Source organism: Notamacropus eugenii, chromosome 5 (assembly GCF_028372415.1).
Source record: "Notamacropus eugenii isolate mMacEug1 chromosome 5, mMacEug1.pri_v2, whole genome shotgun sequence".
Classification (NCBI taxonomy): domain Eukaryota; kingdom Metazoa; phylum Chordata; class Mammalia; order Diprotodontia; family Macropodidae; genus Notamacropus; species Notamacropus eugenii.
Genome location: NC_092876.1, coordinates 9,684,648 through 9,700,073, shown reverse-complemented (window position 1 = coordinate 9,700,073; position 15,426 = coordinate 9,684,648). Strand labels below are relative to the sequence as shown.

The 15,426-nt window shown below is 38.9% G+C and overlaps 1 protein-coding gene and 1 pseudogene across 1 annotated transcript in view; one reads left to right on the top strand and one right to left on the bottom strand.

Annotated features, from left to right (window-relative positions):
- The window catches only part of LOC140503288 (uncharacterized), a 256,515-nt gene that overhangs the window by 186,945 nt on the left and 54,144 nt on the right, over window positions 1-15,426 (bottom strand).
- LOC140503298 (triosephosphate isomerase pseudogene) lies at window positions 998-1,789 on the top strand (annotated as a pseudogene).

Genomic DNA, 15,426 nt, shown 5'->3' with positions numbered 1-15,426 from the left:
CTTATCAATGAATCACCTAGCAGCCCTATAGGTTAACATTCCATTACAGCATTATAGAACTGGAAACAGCTCTGACCAGTTATAAGCATGACATTTCATACGGCTTTTTCTCAGTAGTACATTATTTATTGAATAGTAACAACAGGATGTTGATTCATTCTAGGATTGTTTACATCTGAACCCCATCCAAAAAGATTTGAATAAATGGAGTAAGGGTTTCCAGAGGGCAGGAGAAGGGGCCTGCAGGGGTGCTGGATGGAACCAAAAGTTCCTGGGACTGCTTCTTTCCTCCCCAGGCCAGGACAATTTTCTCAAACCTTATCCTCCACACTCTTCTCCCTGTTGGCACTCCCCACTTTCTTCTTCCTCCTCAGCTCAGGGGTTCCAGCAAGATCCACACCCCAAAGGTGATGTCACCCTGGGCATTTGAAGAAAAAGTCCCTGGACCCCAAGTCATGCCTTGTGGGTCTGGGCTGTGGAGGAATCAGAAGGGATACATATGAGAGCTTATTTGGTAGATGTTGTTGAGTGGGGGAAAGAAGTGAGGAAGTTCTAGTTGGGAACTGAGGTTACGAGTTTGAGAACATAGAGGTAAAGCACTTCCTTGTGGTCACCGAATGACAGATTATGGAATAAAAGTCAGAGATGTTAAGGATTTTTACATAGATGGTGAAAGGAGCAATGATGAAGAAGAAAACCAGATACCGAGGTCATGTTGGTTAATGGTGAAGATTTGGGAGCAGGCAGGAATTAGGAGTACTTTGTGGTCTCTTCCCCATCAGTTTTCCATGTTCTGTACTTATTTTGGTGCATGTTGTAACCCTTCAATAGGTCAATTCCTTCCCTGTTTGCAAGAGGAAATTTCAACTTTATCCTTGTTTCTGCCATTAGCAAGTATTATACTTTGGCCATCGAAGGCACTTAACAAATATTTGAATAGAAATGTGGTTTATGGGTGCTCTACTGCTGACCTTCAATCTCCTCTGGAGTCACTGCCTGTTACCGACGAGCCATGGCGTCATGGAAATTCTTCATCAGGGGCAACTGGAAGATGAATGGGGACAAGAAGTTTCTGGGGGAGCTCATCACCTCCATCAACAGGGCCAAGGTGCCCGCCTACACCGAAGTGGTATGTGGAGTCCCTGCTATCTACCTTGACTTTAATCGTCAGAAATTGGATGCAAAAACTGGTGTAGCTGCTCAGAAGTGCTGCAAAGTGGCCAAGGGTGCATTTACTGGGGAGATCAGCCCTGCCATGATTAAGGACTATGGGGCTAGCTGGGTGATTCTGGGACACTCTGCAAGGAGACATGTTTTTGGGAAGTCAGATGAGCTCATTGGGCAGAAGGTAGCCCATGCTCTGTCAGAAGGCCTAGGAGTGATTGCCTGTATTGGTGAGAAATTGGATGAGAGGGAAGGTGGAATCACTGAGAAGGTTGTGTTTGACCAGATCAAGGCCATTGCACATAACGTGAAGGACTGGTGCAAAGTCGTCCTAGCCAATGAACTAGTCTGGGCTATTGGTACTGGCAAGACAGCTACACCCCAGCAGTCCCAAGAGGTACATGAGAAGCTTCGATGCTGGCTTAAGACCAAAGTTTAAGAACGTGTATCACAATCTACTAGATCATTTAAGGAGGCTCTGTGACAGGGGCCAGCTGTAAGGATCTGGCAGCCCAGCTTGATGTGGATGGCTTCCTGGTGGGTGGAGCTTCCCTTAAGCCTGAATTCCTGGACATCATCCAAGCCAAAAACTGAGCCCTTCATGTGGCCTTCTGACTCCCTTACATGCAGACTGCACAAGAATGACTTACCCCTCCCCCTCCCATGTGATTGTGATGCTGATTCCCCTCCCCCCATGGTCCAATTCCTCCATGGTGTAGATTGTGTGCCCCATTTCTCAGCCCTTCCTCCAATGGACCAGGCCTTTCTCTATTTACTGTAAATTTGAGGGAAGCACTTAAAAAAAATAAAAAAAAAAAGAATTGTGGTTTATTGTGAATGGCATGTGCCATTGATAATGAAAGTAAGGAAAGTTATTCCAGCTTAATTTTGGTATAAGGGGATATTGAGGATAGCATGCTGTTGAGCAAGGTTTGTAGATCCATGATCTGGAAATGGCATGAGGAGAAAGGAACAAGCTTATCGGGTAGGGGTGGGGAGGTGGGAGTGGGTGGATAGAAAAGATTACAGACCCTTGCCCTGGAAGACTGAAAGAGAATGTGAGATTGTCTGAGTCCCTGCAAGTTGTGGTCAGCTTGAAGGTAATAAGCACTCCTGGTTGTTGGGGTCCCCTAGACCACTTACGGGAACCCCTAACCCCGACCCAAGGCTCTTGTCCAGCAAGAGGCCTTGATCTCGTGAGTAATGAATGGGGCGGGAGACAAAGATGGTGAAGACTCCGTTTTATTCATCTAAATCACATGCATTTATAGTTTTACCTACGTACATTCCTAAGTACATTCCTAAGCCCTACGTAGAACCTATCACCTATCACCTTTTACATTGAACCTATCACCTATCACCTTTCCTTATATGGGTGTCTTCTCCACTGGACATCTGGAACCAGGACAAAGAGCTGCCACGTTGCAAACAAGGACGAGACCCTTCCTCCTGAATCCATCTAGTTCCACCCCTACTGACAAGCCCCTAGGTTATCTAGGCAGGCTCTCAGTGTGGCATCCTGAAAATGGATAGGGGTCGGCTCTAACTCGTCCCGTTACACCTGGTACTAGGGAAGTTATCCCAGGCAGACAAGGTTATGGAAGAGGGTAGCATGAAGGACTTCAAAGGGGAATGGCTAAATGTGAACCAGGATTCATGATTCTGCATTTATTATTTGACTCTGGGCAGGTCACCTTCCCTCCTGAAAGAGTTCTTTTACTTGTAACATGGGACTTGAGATCTTTGCCTTGCCAACAAGGTATATTACTTTGTAAACTTTATAACCTGTAGAAGGTACTATGTTGAACCTACTTCTGCTCCGCCTCACCCTGAATAGGCAGTCCCTTCTACTGATCATGCATCTGAAGCCCCTTTAATTTTCAAAAGATTCCAGGCTGAGCAAAAGTAGGTTGAATCTGCTAGATTTTCAAGGCCTTAAAAACCTTGGTACCGGCTTCTCCTAGCTGCTGAAGACTGGAATTGTCAGCCAAGCTTCCTAGATTCCTTCTTAATTGCTTTATGTCCCCTTGCTCTGACTCTTCATCCCTGATGAAATCACCTTACCTGTGGCACATTGACAGTATTATTCTCTGGCAGACCAAGGTGGGTGTACCTGGGTGATTAACTTAATGTATATTTCTTACTAACCTCATACATTTTTCTTTAGTTTTATTGATGCTCTATTTTTTTAGTTTTTTTCCCCAGTTATGTGTGAAAAGTTTTTTTGTGTTTTTAATTTTTTAGTTTTCAACATTCATTTCCTTAAGTTTTAAATTTTCTCCCCCTGCCTCCCCAAGACAGTATGCAATATGATATGGCTCTATGCATGCATACCTTTTAAACACATTTTCATATTAGTCATGTTGCATAGAAAAATTATAATGAATGTGAGAGAACATGAAAAAGAAAACACAAAACAAACAGAATAAGAAAAGAAAATAGTCTGCTTTGCTTTGCATTCCAACTCCATAATTCTTTCTCTGGACTTGGATGGCATTTACCATCATGAGTCTTTTGGAATTGTTTTAGGTTCTTGCATTTCTGAGAAAGGCTAAGTCTATCAAAATCAGTCATTTCGCACTGTGGCTGTTTCAGAGAACAATGTTCTTTCTCCTGCTTGTTCTATCACTTCACTCAGCATCAGTTCATCGAAGTGTTTCCAGGATTTTCTGAAATCTCCCTGTTCATCATTTCTTTTAGCACAATGGTATTCATATATATAACATATATATATATATGTATGTGTGTATATATGTATATACATACATATGTGTATACACACACATATGTATACATATACATATGTATATATATATTCATTCATATGTCACAACTTGCTCAGCAGTTTCCCAACTGACGGACCTTTCCTCAATTTCCAGTTCTTGGCCACCACTAAAAGAGCTACTATAAATATTTTTGCTCATGTTGGTCCTTTCCCCATTTTGATGCCTTTGGGCATAATTCCAAATTGCTCTATAAAAACCAATTTTTTTTAATATTCATTTTTCCAACTTTCAGTTCCAGATTCTCTCCCTTCCTCCCTCCCCACCACCCCTCATTGAGAAGGCCAGCAGTTCTATAGAGGTTATACATGTGCAACCTTGCAAAATATTTCCATAATAATCACGTCGTGAAAGAAAACAGACAAAAAAAACCTCAAGAAAATTAAAGTTTTAAAAAAGTCTGCCTCAGTCTGCATTCAGACAACATTAGCTCTTCCTCTGAGGATGGATAGCATTTTTAGAACAGCTAAGTCATCCACAGCTGATCATCTCACATTATTGCTGTTACTTTGCTGTCTAGGTTTTCTGAGAGCACCCTGCTCGTCATTTCTCATAGTACAATAGCGTTCCATCGTAATCATATACCACTCATTTAGCCATTCCCTAATGATGGCATGCTCTTCTCTTAACATCACTCTCACCTCTCACTGACTACCTTCCTCACCAAAGCTTTCCCTCATTTAAAAAATTTAAAAAAGCATAATCAAGCAAAGCAGTTCACGCTTGGGCTGTATGTCATATTTTATTTACTTCCCAGGTTCAACAATGATTTTTCCTCTTCTTCCACATGTAATTTCTTTTTTAAAGCATATATTCTGTGTAGGAATGACTGGTATGCTTTTCTTGGGTTTGTTTTTCCCTAGGTACATATCTTCACCCCCCCACCCCCACCCCATTCCCCCAATGACAGAATAGAACAGGGGTGGAGAACCTTTGGCCTTGGGGTCACATATGGTTCCCCATCCCTTTAATAGAATTTCTGAGGAGAGGGACTGCTTCCATTTTTTCCTGATAAAAAACCTAGTTTTATATAAGAAACAGAGCTGCTAGGCCCTCTCTAAATGTTGGTTGAATTGAGTTCTTAGAAACATAGTGTTGTCGCTGGGAAGGAAGTTAGGATTCATAAAATTCGGCTCCTCTATATTATAGAGACATTGAGTTAGAGAAATGTTTAGTGACTTATCCATGGTTATATACAGGAAAGCCATTTCTTAGAACTCCACTCTGGGAGATGCCATATGGCAGAAGTATCCATGTGTGCCTGAGTCTCCTTCAAGAAGAGGCAGGTAACAGGCACGCAGCTATGGAAAAGGTAATCTGCTAGCCCTGATTCTGCCATTTGCTATGTGCTTCTGGTCACCTGCCCAGGATCACCTTCGAGTTTGAAATGTCTCCACTGCAGTAAGAACCAAACCCTAAACAACCAACAAACTTCATGTTGTAATATTTTCTACACATGAGGACACTGTGCTAAGCACCTCACAAATAATCTCTCATTTGATCCTACAAGCAATCTTGTAGAATAGGTGCTATTATTACTTCTATTTTAGAGTTGAAGAAATTGATTCTGAAAAAAACTTATGACTTCCCTAGAGTCATGAAATTAGTAAGTGTTTGAGACTAGATTTGAACTCAGGTCTTCCTGACTCCAGTGAGCAAGTAGACATGAGGGAAAGATCAATTGCTTAAAGCTATACCTGAGCATTCTGGAGCAAAGCAATCAAAGTGTTGAACAAATTGTGTTCACGATGGCTTCAGTTTTTGGTTTGTTTGTTTTTTTTTTGAGATAAGCTGAGGCTGTGAAGTATGAGTTCTCTCTTAATTGCTCATTGTGGGTTTTTAAAAAATCCATTGGATGATCTTCAGTGATCAGCCCATCGATATCAACATGTTGCTACCTTGTTTTAGTAAACTTTAATTCTCACACAAAAGATATAAATTAAAAAGTAAATCCTTTTTTATTTAATATTAGAACTGGAAGGGAAATTAGAGCTCATTTAAGCCAACTTCTCCACCTTAGAGATGCAGACACTGAAAAGGCGATGCCATCACTTGGGCAGGTGATATGAATGGGGTGGGGGGAGAGGAAAAATACTGTGATGTGCCAGGCACTGTGCTAAGGGCTTTCCAAATGTAATTTATTTTGTTCCCCACAACAACCCTGAGAGGTACGTGCTGTTATCATCCCCATTTTTTTTTTTTACAGCTGAAGGAAATGAAGCAAACAGGTTAAATTATTTGCCCAGAAACCTGTTATTGTATAAGGCAGAATCTGAACTCAGTTTTTCCAGATTCCAGGCCCAGCTCTCTACTCACTGCACCACCTTGCTGCCATGATGTGGCTGTTACATAGCAGGTATGTGCCTTGAACCCAGGTTGCTTGATCCCTATATCCAATATCTGAACCTTGTTTAAATTATTTTTTTTTTCAATATATCACAGCTGTCTTCATCACAAGTAAGAAGAACATTTCCATTTAAGAGGAAAATGTAAGTTTAAAGGCTTGGATTTACTTTGCAAAATCAGTTTTGGAGATCAGATCCGTGATGCAGTGGAAGGAATATCAGTCCAAGGAATCAGGAGACTTTGCTTGGCCCCCAGTGTCTTCACTTAGCTGTTGGGAACATGGTTCAACTTCACAGTTATTATCTGTAAAATGAAAGGAAGTTACAAAGGTTGTCCCCTAACTGACTACAAGCCATCTTTACCTCTAGCTTTTACAGGACTTACCTTCTGTAAGTCTCAGGTCAAGGATCACCTCATTCAATGAAGCCTTTCCTCATCATTGTTTCTTATCTGTGTCCTTCAGAGATATTTGAATCACCCAAATCACTCTGACTTTCACTGATAAGTCAATAGTAGGCTCCAGCCCAGGCCTCATTTGCTCACTGAGTTTCAATGACTCAGAGGGAGTGTAAATAGCAATTGTTTCCTGTTCTGGCAGAAGCTCTGATGGTTTTCCACTCCTCGATTGATGCTTTTTCTTTTTTATTGATTGTTTATGAAAGCAAACTTGGCTACCTTTTGCCTCAATCCTTACCTCTTCAGTAAGTAGGTCAGGAAACACTTATTAAGTATTTTCTCTATGACTGGTACAGTGCTAAATCTGGGAATACAGAAAATGGCAAAAGATAGTCCCTGCTCTCAAGGAATTCACAATCTAATGGGGGATAAAACAAGCAGACAAATTTGTGCAAACTATATACAGGATAAATAGGAAATAAATAAAAGAGGGAAGACACTAAAAGTTAAGAGGAGTCCCTATAGAAGATGGGATTTTAATTGGGACTTATAGGAAGCCAAGGGAAGGCAATAGGCAAAAATGGATTAGGGAACAGAGCATTGCAGACATGGCGATAGTCAGAGAAAATGCCCAGAGCCAAGAAGTAGAGTGTCTTGTTCAGAAAATAACAAGGAGATCAGTGTCATTGGGATGAAAGGAGGAAAGAAAGTTAAATGAAAAAAGATCTCACATAATCAGTAGTGTGCAAACAAGGAGGAGGGGCTTGGGAGGAGTTCCTGATACTTCAGACTCACTTTCAAATGAACTGGTCAGTGGAGGGAAGAGTATTCACTGGGAATGGGGGCAGCTAGGTGGTGCAGTGGATAGAGCACCAGTGCAGGAGTCAAGAGGATGTGAGTTCAATTCTCACCTCAGACACTTGACACTCACTAGCTGTGTGACCTTGGGCAAGTCACTTAACCCCAATTGCCTCATCCTGGGTCATCTCCAGTCATCCTGATGAATATCTGGTTACTGGATTCAGATGGTTCAAGGTGCCTGATTGACTCTATGGAAGAAGGTTGGATTTTGGTTGATACCTTTCACTCCTAACTTGCCCTGGTTCCTGAGAGGGACATGAAGGAAAATGAGGCAATGGCACTGGAATTCACCAATCTGCTATCTAGAGTGCTTGGGCCTGGCCAGGAAGGAGCTGGCTGGACATGTGGCCAATGGGGTTTACTGGCACAGGTTGCAAGTTGAGTGGACCCAGAATCACATAGAAGCACTTTCTGAGCATCATAATGGGGGTGTTATGGTTTCAGCACTCACAAGAGGATGGGCTATTTAAAAGCTACAGAACTTGAAGTATCAAGAATATGGGAAGGGTTCTGCCCAACAGTGCCTGGAGGCAGGAATCAACGTCAGGGTCTTCTGCCCCATGCTTTGGGAATCATTCTTAGAAGCATTGCAGTAACCACAGGATGCTATGAAAGGACATAGCATGGGACCCAAAAAAAATCTATGCATAAAAGACAAATTTAATTTTTTTGGCCTTTTTTGAGACAATTGGGGATAAATGACTTACCCAGGGTCTCACAGCTAGTAACTGTCTAAGATTTTTGCACTTTTAATTTTAAAAATCAGCTGATATCCTTTCATTAAGAGACAGGAACTTGAAGGATAATCATCTTTGTATTTGGCAGTCTAATAAATGTGTAAGTTAAAAAAAAAGAAAACATGATATTCTAGAAAGCAAAGGAATGAGGATCGTAAATAAGAATAACCCACCACACAAAATTGAGTATAAATCTACAAGGGAGAGGGGGAAATGGATATTAAATAGAGGACTTTCAAGTATTCCTAATGAAAAGACTAGAGCTGAATAGAAAATATGACATTCAAATACAAGACTAAAGAAAAGCATAAAAAGGATAAAAAGATGTTATAAGGGATTAAGCAAGGTTAAATGGTGTACATTCATATATTGGAAGATAATGCATGTAACTCCTCAGAACATTACCATCAATAGATGTCTTAGAGGGAGTCTATTAAGATAGAGGGCCTGAGTATGATTCTGTTATGTTGGGATGATCTAGAAGAATGGAAGGATTTAAAAAATAAAAAAAGATGCATTACAGTGGGGGTGAGGGGAGAGAAAGAATGGGGAAAACTCTCTCACATAAATGGCACACTCCAAGAAGAGTTTATACAATGGAGGGGAGAATGGGGGTAGAGTTGAAAATGCTTGAACCTCATTCTCACATGAACTGGTTCAAGTAATAAAATAAACACATACATATACAGTCATACCCAAGTAGGAAGTAGGAGGGATGTATTGGCGATTCAAATGGGAAGATCTTTTCCATTGATTACTAGGCTTATGTGACCTGTCTGGATCCCTTGGAAGCCTGAGTCACATGACTCTAAGTCACACGAAGCGTGTGGTGAACCAGTGGGACAGGAAGGGTGGAACAAGAAGAGGCAGAGCTAGGGCAGAGCTAGAGCAGAGCTGAGAGGAAATTGGGCAGAGTCTAGTCAGAGCTAGGAAGGATGCAGGCAAGAAGGCAGGTGGCTAGAGTGAGTGAGAGAGCTTGGTTGTGATTTTGTGTAAGGGAGCCTGCTTGTGATGGGTGTAATGGAACTGGTTTGTAGGAAGCCTAGCAGGGGGAAGTCTTGAGGATGGTATTGTCCTCTGCATTCTTATTGTTTATAGATTATGATAGATTTGGCTTTCTGGAGTCTGAATAAATGTTTTGGTTCTGTCTTTCATGGAGAGAGTCTGTTATATTTCGCTATTCAGAATTGTACTAGGATATGCATGGCCACCATAAGCGCTGTGAATATTATGTTGGTGCTACAAGAGAAAGGTGTTAAGAGAAAGAATAAGAGGGCAAGTAGTTTAAGAGAGGTGATGGTTAGAGGCAAAACAGACTTTTGAGGAGGGAAAGGGTGAAAAAGAGAAGGATAAAAATAAGAGAAAAAGATGGGGAGAAATACACAGTTAGCAATAAAACTGAATGCAAATGGGATGAACTCACTCTTAAAATGAAAGAAGATAATAGAATGGATTAGAAATTAGAATCTAAAAATATATTGTTGTAACAGCCAGCACCCTGGCACCCAAGAGGACCTGCTAGTACAGGTTCTCAGATCTGCTTTTCTAGAAGGAAAGCAACTTTAAGAGGGGTAAACAATCTTACTTTAATCAAGCACATACATCATTCACTTAGATCAGGGGGGAAAGTCTGCACTCTGAACTTCAGAGAAAATACAAACAGAAATTACAAGTAGAAATTAAAAACAGACAGAGCTTCTAACTGTCTGATCATAGGCAATACATACTTCACAGCCAAAGAGAGAAGCACCAATATGTGGATTTTCAAAGTTAGGAGGCTTCTTCATGGCTACCCAGAGTCTCATCTGGCAGAGGAACCTTCTCCTAAAGAGTAAGCCCCAAAGCAAAACCTCACCTCAGGGTATATCTACATCTCTCAGAGCCAGAGGGCAGGACCCCTCCTGATCCAGTGTCGGCCTTCATACAAAACAAGCATCCCCTAATCAAACCTCCCTCAGTAGCCCCACCAGAAGTCTATTAATGGGCAGGAAGATTTTTAAAATTCCTATTACAATTGTTTACAAGAAACATACTTGAAACAAAAACATACACAGACTTAAAAAGAAAAGCAAAAAAATAGGCCATTAAAAGAGATAATCAGGGAAAGTATATTTTGAGAAAAGATACCATAGACAATTAATGTCAATGCTGAGCATATATGTACCCAATTGGTATAGCATCCAAATTCTTGAAGGGAAAGTTGAATGAGTTACAGAAGGAAATAGACATTAAAACTATAATGGTGGTGGTGGTGGAGGGGGCATTAATCAATTTGTCTCTGAGACCTAGATAAATCTCACCATAAAATAAATAAGAAGGAAGTCAAGGAAGTTAATAGAATTACAGAAAAGTTAGATATAATAGACTTACGAAGAATACTGAATGTGATAGAAAGGAGTATACCTATTTTTCTGTGATGCATGGCAACTTCACAAAAACTGATCATGAATTAGGGTATAAGAACCTTACAAGCTATGCAGAAATGCAGTTCTAGTAAATGAGTTGTTTTCTGACTATAATGCAATAAAAGTTACATTCAATAAAAGACTTTGGAAGAATAGATTTAAAATTAATTTGAAGCCATGTAACCTAATCCTGAAGAATAAGCTGGTTAAAGAACAAATTTACACTTTGCAATTATCTCATTTTGTCCTCAAGCAATCCAGAGAGAAAGGTGCTATTAGAATCTCCATTTTATAGATGAGGAAACTGAGGTAAGAAGAGATAACATGAATGATTTAAAGAAGAAAACCAAATTACCAGTATCAAAAATGAAAAGGATGAATTCACAACCAGTTAAGATGAAATAAAAGCAATTATTAGGAGCTATTTTGCTCAAATGTGTACTAATAAAATCGACAGCTTCAATGAAATGGATGACTATTTACAAAAACACAAATTGCCCAGATTAACAGAAGAAATAGAACCATTAAATAAATTGAAGAGGCCATAAATAAGATCCATAAGAAAAAAAATAGTACAAGATGGATTTACAAGTTAATTCTACTATACATTTAAAGAACATTTACTTTCAATAAATACTGTCTGAAAAAATGATAAAGAGAAATCCTACAAAATCTCTTCTATGACATAAATATGGTTTTGATCCTAAACCATGGAGAACAAAAACAAAGGAAAAAACTATAGACAAAATTCCCTAATGAATACTAATGCAAAAATTAAAAATATTAGCAAGGACAGCTCAACAATATATCACAAAGATGACATACTTTGACAAGGCTGGATTATATCAGGTATATAAGACTCATTCAATATTAGAAAAATTATAAGCAAAATTAATCATATCAATAAGAAAACCAACAAAAAGTGTATAATTATTTCAACAGATGAAGAAAAAATTTCGAGAAAATATAATAACCATTCTAGTTAAAAACATTGGAAAACATGGGAATAAATGGAACTTTTCTTAAAATGATAACTAGTATCTAAAACATCTGCAGTGGAGATAAGCCTTTCCAATAAGGTCAGGATGAAGCAAGGATGTCCATTATCACTATTACTATTGAATATTATACTAGAAATAGCAATAAGCTATGGCAAGAAATCGATGGAACAAGGCTCAGACAATGAGGAAACAGATAATATGATAGCTTAGAGAAGCCTACAGAGTTAACTAAAAAAACTGTTGAAATAATTAACAACAAGATATAAAATAAATCCACACAAATCATCAACATTTCTGCATATTACCAATAAAATGTCAGTAAGAAGAGAAAAATAAACTTTATTTAAAATAATAACAGACTGTATATATGGGAGTCTATCTGCCAAGAAACACACAGGAATTACTTGAACACAATCATAAAATCAACTTCATACAAGTAAAAACAAATCTTAAAAAACTGCAGAAATATTCACTGTTCATGGATAGGTCAATACAACATAATACCAAAGAAAATACTACCTAAATAAATATATTTATTCAGTGCCATATTACTAAAAGCACCAAAGAATTAATTTGTAGAGCTAGAAAAATAATCATTTGGAAGAATGAAAAGTCAAGAAAATCAATAAAAAAAGGCAAAGAAAGGGGGCCTCAGCAAGAGCAGATCTCAAAGTATACTATAAAGCTGTAACCATAAAAAAAATTGGTATTAGATAGGGAAAAGAGTGGCTGATCAATAGAAGAGAATGAGTACATAATTTATTGAAGGGTTATAAACCCAAGGATTTTAGCTATTGTGGCAAGTATTCACTATTTGACAAAACTATTAGGAAAGCCGGAAAGAAATTTAACAGAAGCCAGACATAGACCAACTTCTCATACCATATACAAAGATAAGCTCAAAATGGGTATATGATTTAGACCAAAAGGGTGATTTCATAAGCAAATTAATGGAGCATGTAAGATATTATGTGTCAGACCTATAGATAGAGGAAGAGCTCATGACAGAACAAGATAAAGAGAAGGCCATGGCAAGTATGTCATTTTTATTACATTAAATTAAAAAGGTTTTAATGCAGTTAACATTAGAAGAAAAGAAAGAAACTGGAAAACTTATCTTCACAGCAAGTCTTTGTGATAAAAGTCTCATTTCTCAAGTATATAGGAAACTGAGAAAAATTTCTAAGAATAAGAGCCATCACCCCATTGACAGGTGAACAGGCAGTTTTCAGAAGAAGATATCAGTTACCCATAGTCATATTTTCAAAAATACTCTCTCTGAATTACTAATAGTTAGAGAAATGTAAGTTAAAATGACTCTGAGGTACCAGCTCACACCTATCAGATTGGCTAACGTGACAGATAAGGAAAAGGACAAATGCTGGAAAGGATGTAGGAAAATAGGTATATTATGAATTGTTGGTAGAGATGTGAACTAGTCCATCCATTCTGGAGAACAATTTGGAAAACTGCTTAAAAGCTAGTAAACAGTGCATACCCTTTCACTCAGCAATACCTCTACTATGTCTGCATGCTCAGAAGATCAAAGAAAAGAGGGAAAGTACCATATGTACAAAACTGTTTACAGCAGCTCTGTCAGGGCAAAAAATTGAAAGCAAAGGGGATGCCCATTAACTGGGGAACAGCTGAGCAAGTTATGATATAAAAATGTGGTATGTTTCCAAAAAACCTCAGAATACTTATATGACCTGATGCAAAGTGACGTTAGCAGAATGAGGAGAACAATTTACACAGTCACAATAATGTAAGTATTTTTGTAGTTTGTCCTTCGTTTTTTGAAGAGGACAATGACATCACAAGGTCATGTTTTGACTTCCTTGTGAATTGATTTAAGTGAAGTAGAATTGTGCAAAGTCCCCAGCCTCACTCTCTCCTCCAGAGTTCCCCAAGTCCAGTGACAGCACAGAAGTCAAGATGATTGGTCTTGGCCCAGGATGCAGTGGATGACCGTGGTGTCTTTGATGTCTGAGCAATCTCTAAGTGCTCCACAGCACCTGCTTCAGCCACCTTCATGGTCATTGAAACTGTCCATCCTCAGGAAAGTCTTCACATTCTTGAGGTAGATGTCCCTCTAATTCCCTGACAGGTTTGAGGTCTGTCAGTTACCCTCAACCTAGTTTAGCCAGTCTGGGAGATGGTTTTATCAGAGTATAGCCAATGGGCATGCTGCAGCTTCTTGAAACCAAAGATGAGAGCCACTCACCTGTGGCATTGGAAATATAATTATGAAAGACTTAGTAACTCTGATCAACACAATGACCTACCAAATTCCAAAGGACTTATGATGAAAAATACTATTTACCTCTAATTAGAGAACTGATGGGTTCAGAGTTTCGATTGAAGGATATTATTTCTCATTCTTTTTCTTCCAAAATGTGGAAATTTTTTGTACATGACTTTATATTTGTAATGGGTTTTGTATTTCTCACTGGGTGGGAGGCAGGATAGAATTTCCACTAAAAATATAATTCAATTTTGTTTATATATAATTTTATGTATTATATATTTAAATTCAATAATATTTTTAAAAATTTCATCTTTTTTTTTTTTTTTAACAAAAAGAAGGTATACTCATATAATGAAATCTAGGAACCAAAGCAGGAGAAGAATAGGGGAAACAAAATATTTGGGAGACAGTCAATAGAGGGAAAAACAAAAGTGATTTTTATTCACCCTGGACCTAGTCTGACAAGTGTCTTAGATTAAGCAAAAGTAGATTTCAAAGGATTTAGAGGAAACACAGGATAACAGGATCCCATGGAGTAAAATCTTTTAGGGGAATTCTACTCAGGAGGGATGGGAGATGTTCAAGAATGAAATTCTGAAGACAAGAGGAAACTATGGCAATGAGAGGAAAATCAGATTTGTTTGAAGAGAGTGATGTGGATGCATAGGGAGCTCAGTGTACAATTTTGGCTTAATAAAGAAATGAACAGAAAATGGAAGGAAGGTTAGGTAATGAGAATGAATATAAGTGGTCTTGTAAAAATGTGCTGTTTAGTGTTCTGATATGACAAGAAGGCAAAATACTCAAGTAATAAATTGGTAATATCATATTAGTAATGTTTCAGTACAGATAATGCTAACCCCTAAATTTTTAATACAAATTATGTATTAAATGAACTGAATATTTTATAGAAATTGCCTGAAAATATCATTCAAATTTGCATGATATGGACTGAATTCATGAATGATTTTGGTATTTACCCATATTACACCACCATTTGGTAGAGAAATTTCATCAGTTATAGGTGATAATAAGCAAGGGTTTTGTACTGCCCCTTTTTCTAAGCTTGGAAGGCAGATGCAAGCAGAAAGACATTCCTAGCCCTCAAGGTGCTAAGGGAAACAGAAAAGGAAGCTAAAGGGGCTGGGAGAATAATACTAAATAGTAGAGAAAATCCAGGGCATGCAGCCTGGAATGAAATGAAGACATGCTTGGCCTGGTCAACCTCCTTCAAGTGGAAATCCTAGAAGGAAGCAGCCAATCTGAGGAAGACCTAGGGTCCTTGACCTGCGACAAGTTCAGAGATGAAGTGGAGTTGGCTTCCAGTGTGCAGAGCTTTTTGTGGCATGGGTGGCGGGGGCAAAGGTAAGACAAGCAAAGAGTTGGTTGGTCTGCATCGCCAGGAACACCGGTGCTCCCCTTCTCTTGGGTCATGGAGTCACAGAATGGGGATAGACCAACCTCACTGGAGCCTGCTTGGAGGGA